This window comes from Oncorhynchus mykiss, chromosome 4, assembly GCF_013265735.2.
Source record: "Oncorhynchus mykiss isolate Arlee chromosome 4, USDA_OmykA_1.1, whole genome shotgun sequence".
NCBI lineage: Eukaryota > Metazoa > Chordata > Actinopteri > Salmoniformes > Salmonidae > Oncorhynchus > Oncorhynchus mykiss.
In genome coordinates, this window is record NC_048568.1 from 5,339,027 (window position 1) to 5,345,733 (window position 6,707).

A 6,707-nucleotide genomic window follows, 5' to 3' on the forward strand; every position below is an offset into this window, starting at 1 on the left:
CGTCTCACTCGGTTGCTCAATGGCATATTCGTTGCAGATTGTGCATTTATGGGCAATACAGTGTGTCACGTGCTTGTCTGTAACAGGCCTCACCTCCAATGTGACTTGAGTGCACGTGTGCCAACATCTCAGGGCGCAGAGACCGGGGAATAATGACTTTCTGATCCTTGAATATTACTCAGTTTTGAACACTGAGCTCCTCTCTGACTGGCCAATATTCTCTGACGGCTAGAGAAGTTTCTTCCTTGCAGTCAGGCCAGCCCAATCAGAATCACATACCTCAATGCCTGGAGTTGCTCGTCCCTGTCTGTGTGCTGTCTGATTTGTATAAGGCGCTGGTCCGTAACATTGAGGTAGTCAGCCTGGTTGATGTGTTCAACATCTACTTGCTCTGTTTGTAAGCTGCACACTGTGTGTTGTTCATGCATGGAGCGTTTGTGAGTGCCTGATGCAATAGTCCTGCTGAGCGTGTCACTCACATACATCTCTGGCCCTGGCTTATACACCACCTTGAGTTTGTAGTTTTGTAGGGCCAGTAGCATGCTCTGCAGTCGTTTTGGGGCATTCAGAAGAGGCTTGCTGAATATAGCACTAAGGAGCTTGTGATCTGTCACTGCGGTAATGTTGTCATGCCCGTACAGGTAGTGGTGGAAGTGTTGGCATACAAACACAATGCTGAGGCACTCCTTCTCTATCTGGGCATATTTCTGCTCTGTTGTAGTGAGTGCCCTAGAGGCGAATGCCACAGGATGGCCCTCCTGCATGAATGAGGCAACAGCCAAGTTCATACTGGCTCGAGTCACTCTGAATCGTGACAGGTTTTGACACATCATAGTATCGCAGAACAGGTTTCTGGGTGACCAGTTGTTTATTTCCCTCACCACTGCGTCGTGTTTTAGGAGCCAATGCCAGATGGCTTCCTTGTCCATGATCGTCCTGAGTGGCTCACACACCTCAGAGAGCTGCGATTGGAACGTGGCTAATTCGACGGAGCTCTGCACTGCCTTCACATCAGATGGGGGGGGGGGGGGGGGGGGGGTATTTATAAGGCAGCCTTCACTTTCTCAAGATCCTGCTTTGATACTCCTCTGGAGCGATGGAGACCCCAAATGGGAGCTTCAACCACCTCTTCCTGCCCCAGGGTGTCCAAAAGGTGGTCATGTAGCTGCTGGGTTCGTAGAGCTTGCACTGCAGGAAAATAAAATAAAATGTCATTAGTTACATGCGCCGAATACAACAGGTGTAGTAGACCTTACAGTGAAATGCTTACTTACGATCCCCTAACCGACAGTGCAGTCTCAAAAAATACGGCTAAGAATAAGAGATAAAAGAGCTGTTGTTTACAAAATTACATAGACCGCCGCCCCTTTTCTTACCAGACGCCGCTGTTCTATCCTGCCGGTACATCATATAACCAGCCAGCTGTATGTTGATATTGTTGTCGTTCAGCCATGACTCCGTGAAGAATAAGATGTTACAGATTTTAATATCCTGTTGGTAGTTTAATCTTCCCAATAACTCAAAGATTGCATGTTTGCAAGAATTGAGGGGAGTGGGGGTTTATTCGATCGCCTCCTACTCCTCAGAAGGCAGCCCGCCATCTGGCCTGTCTTTCTTCGCCTCTTCTTCACGCAGATCACTGGGGTCGGGGCCTTTTCCCGAGGGAGCCGTATATCCTCGGGATCGTCAGAGTTGTGAAAGAAGAAAAAGGATTCTGCTAGTCTGTGGTGAGTAATCTCAGTCCTGATGTCTAGAAGTTTTTTTTGGTCATAAGAGATGGAAGCAGGCACATTATGTTAAAAAAAGTTTTAAAAAAATAAGTTACAAACAACGCAGATAAACGAACAACAAAACACAATCGGTTGGGGGCTCCGGCGCCATTTTACATCAAATGTCTGCGCGTGCCCTCATCAGCTATACCAAGCACTATCTGATCTCTGATCAGTTCATCTCTTTAAAGCACCATATTCACATGTAGCTAGCTGCCTTTTCCCTTAGCGAGGTGACAAAGCTGTCAACAGACTCCCAGTCCTCCTGTTTGCCACAACCAAAAACATAACGCTCATAGATAGCATTTTTTGCTGGCTTAAAGTAATGTTCAAGAGCATCAAGAATAGCTGTTGTGTTACCTTGTGAGCTGCTGTCAGGTTCAGGTTGTGTTTGTATATACGTGTCAGCATTCAGCTCCCATTATAGTCCTCAAAGTGTTAGTCACTACATCATCATCCTATTCCAGAAGTGCCGTGTCTAGTGCACAGTCCTCCCATTCACTTCTAAACGTATCCCAGTTCGTGCTCTAATCTCTGCTGAGCTGCTGTTAGGTTCAGGATGTGTTTGTATTCAGCTCCCATTATAGTCCTCAAAGTGTCAGTCACTACATCATCATCCTATTCCAGAAGTGCCAAGGCTAGTGCACAGTCCTCCCATTCACTTCTAAACGTATCCCAGTTCGTGCTCTAATCCCCGCTGAGCTTCATAACAGCGGGAGGGGGAGTGTTCGCCGCCATGTCTAACCAGTGCTAACAACACTGAAGCTAACTGATAACTAGCAAACTCACTCTAGCTGAGGTCAATTTCAGCAACATTTTACTCAAATAAGCATTTGTTTGGTAAACCAGAACAGGTGACTAATTTGCGGAAAGCATGGTTAGTTATCCGACTCGGACACCATGTTTGAATGTTAAATGACGAGACAGAAGCATTGATGCGAGTAACCAGTCTCGATCAGTACAAAAACACTGGAGTTGCACTACTTAACTTTTACCAACAGATGGCATCACTGTGCCATCTTACACCCATAACAGTGACCACCATTTGCCTCATGTAGTCCTTCACATAGAGTTGATTGTGGCCTTTGAATGACCCAAATGTTGTCTCACCCCACTTCATTGGCTGTGCGAAGTTGCTGGATATTGGTGGGAACTGGAACACGCTGTTGTAGATGTCGATACAGAGCATCCCAAACATGCTCAATGGGTGACATGTCTGGTGAGTATGTAGGCCATGGATTAACTGGGACATTTTCAGCTTTCAGGAATTGTGTACAGATCCTTGCGACATGGGGCCATGCCTTATCATGTTGAAACAGGAGGTGATGGTACCTTGATCGAAAAATGAAGCTATATAGAACATTTTAATTTACTTTTCCATATTTAATTGAAGTCATTTTTTGTTTTCTTATTCATGCATTTGGTATTGTGTCTCATACAGAATACTATCCTAGTAGCAGTCAGATATTTTTCACGTGCCATGAATACTAGGCTTGTCTTTTGCAAAGAAGCTATATAGCTAGCTAGCTACCTTCCTAGACGATATTAGAAACATACCCTTGTTTTACCAGATCCTCTTCTCCTTTAGCCAGTGAAGGTCTTTATTTATTCCCTTCTCATTTCTGCCAACTATATGACAAGGTGAAATCTATTTCAATTAATGGTGTCAGAATGCCCTGCTGTATTAAAGCAAATCAGAACTTAACTTGTTGACATGTTCTATTGCAGATTCAAAGCCAGATGAACTAATTGCAGAATGTATCCGTAATCATGAATGAATAAGCATATTTATTTGATAAGAACAAGTGAAGGAAGCAGCATAGGGAAAATAAGATGGATAATTCCAAAGTGTCTGAAGTTGAGGGACCATAAGGGGTGGTTGGCCATGGAATAAACATAACGTGGGGTGCTGGTGTGCTTCTGCACACCTTTTAGGTTGTTGTCACAAATAACTGGGCCACGTTCAGTCATACTCGGGGTCTCAACCTGTCCCTCATTCTGTCTCAGTTGCAGCATTTAAATCGTGGTCATCATGTGTCTGTGAATCACAACATTAAAGCCGACGAGTGATCTCAGTATTTCCACAAACGGAGCCATAGACAATACAACTTAAGTACTGAGGACAGCATTCTGTTGACAGCATGGTGGTTTATACTATGTCTACTGTGTGTGAATGAAGTAAGAATCTTATTCCTGAAGGTCCATTTGAGTGTGTGGTCACTTAGGCCTGAACATCAACCATGGGACCATTGGAGACGTGGGATGCTTGCGCTCAAGGTGCTGCTTGAACATCAACCAGTGCTGGGACCATTGGAGACGTGGGATGCTTGCTCTCAAGGTGCTGCTTGAACATGAACCAGTACTGGGACCATAGGAGACGTGGGATGCTTGCTCTCAAGGTGCTGCTTGAACATCAACCAGTACTGGGACCATTGGAGACGTGGGATGCTTGCTCTCAAGGTGCTGCTTGAACATCAACCAGTACTGGGACCATTGGAGAAGTATGATGCTTGCTCTCAAGGTGCTGCTTGAACATCTTCAGGTCTGCGTCTATAAAAAGTAAAGTACAAAATGGAGGAAGTTAACATTTTAATCATTAAATTAAAAGAACACCCTCCCTACCATCAAACATGGGGAGGTTTGTTAATGCTGTGGGATTGCATTGCTGGCTCTGGTACTGGGGGGTCTTGAACGTGTGCATCATGGCATCTTGAAATCAGCATATTATTGGGTGTTTTTCAGTTCAATGTTCAACCCAAAAACTGAATCTCCATCGAAGGTTGTGGATCTCCCAACAGGAGAGTGACCCAAACAAACATCAAAAGCACCCAGGAATATTTCAAGAAGAAACACTGGACTAATAACAAGGGGTGGAGACCAAAAGTAAACCTTTTTTTGAAGAATAAAAAATAAGGAATTATTTAAAAGTGCAAGGGTGGCAGTAAATTGGCCACAACTGTGTATTAGATACATTAGTTATGAGATGTGTGTTCAAAGCATACCATACCAAAAAACAGCGATATACTGTATGTCCTGTGATTGGTCCAGAGGGGTTCCAGTCTATGAGGTAGCGAGGTGTGGTGTATACAGAGGAAGAGTCAGCTTTTTAAGTTGCAAAAATCTACATGATATATTTGATATTCACAGCATGGCACTCGGCTGGTTCAAGAAAGGGGAAATAAAAACCTATCTTGGTTAACAGAACTTCACTTGTAAACCAAAGAGTCTTTCGATAATCATCATATTAAATACTCTTTTGTGGCTAGGCTTGTCTTTGGCTCTCGGCTACGGGATTGACTCACGCACGTTCTTCATCTTTTAATCTGTTCTTTGTCTTTTTCTGTCAATATCCATTTCTTTTCTGGTTTCTTCGTTCAATATTTCTCCCTCTTTTCGCATGTGTTATTCTTCTCCTGCGTCTCCATTATTCTCTTTTCTCCCATGTGTTCCTTCGCCTGTGCCGGTAATAATGGGTGTGCTTGGGGAACCGTGTGACGTTGGTGGGGATTCCCCGCATCTGACTCCCATTGACCCCCAGACCTCTGGATGGTTCACAATACAAAGTGCATAAACTCCCACACACAGACAACAGGGCCGAGAGTACATCCCTTATGGAAAAGTCCTATGGGATTCCCATGGAAGAATTCAAGAGAATTCCAATGGGGACCCAATGGGACTTTAGAATTAGGGTCAATACTAACATTACAGTGACACAACAATACTTACAAATGGACAGCTAATATTGTCGTTCTGTAATGTTTAGTTAGCGTGCTGTATTTGTAAAATAGTACCCGGAAAACAACAGTCTCAATGTCAACAGTGAAGAGGCGACTCCGGGATGCTGAAAAAAAGCCATATCTCAGACTGGCCAATAAAAAATAAGATTAAGATGGGCAAAAGAACACAGACACTGGACAGAGGAACTCTGCCTAGAAGAGTCACCAGAGTCACCTCTTCACTGTTGACGTTGAGACTGGTGTTTTGCGGGTACAATTAATGAAGTTGCCAGTTGGGGACTTGTGAGGTGTCTGTTTATCAAACTAGACACTGATGTACTTGTCCTCTTGCTCAGCTGTGCACCGGGGCCTCCCACTCCTCTTTCTATTCTGGTTAGAGCCAGTTTGCTCTGTTCTGTGAAGGGAGTAGTACTCAGGGTTGTACAAGATCTTCAGTTTCTTGACAATTTCTCGCACGGAATAGCCTACATTTCGCAGAACAAGAATAGACTGACGAGTTTCAAATGAAAGTTCTTTGATTCTGGCCATTTTGAGGCTGTAATCGAACCCACAAATGCTGATGCTCCAGATACTCAACTAGTCTAAAGAAGGTCAGTTTTATTGCTTCAACAGTTTTCAGCTGTGCTAACATAATTGCAAAATGTTTTTCTATTGATCAATTAGCCTTTTAAAATGATAAACTTGGATTAGCTAATGGACAAAAAAATTGAATTTCTTTAATTATAAAACAAGGACATTTCGAAGTGACCCCACACTTTTGATCGGTAGTGTACATGTGGAAGTCATTACCTCCAAAATGGGATCACTTTTTCAATTGGACACAACTATAACAGAAACTGAAATTCTCACCCTTCGAAGTGACATTCATCTGAAATCCAGGGAAACCACTGAGATGAAGGAAGAGTTCTGGGAGCTCCTGCTAGAGGAGAAGTATCCCAACATAAGAAGATGTGCTCTCAACTTATCAGCCCTTTTAGGATCAACCTACCTCTGTGAGTCAGCATTTTCTCACATTAAGTACATATCTACTATGATCTTGTGGCCTGCATGAGACTTGCAACAAGCTGCTACAGCCCTGACTATGAAAAACTACTAGTATCCACCCAATGCCAAAAGTCTCACTCAGGTAGGAAATGAAATGAGTTGCACTTATTTGTGGAAAACATGTTATTGGTCCACATTATATTTGGGTATCATAGCA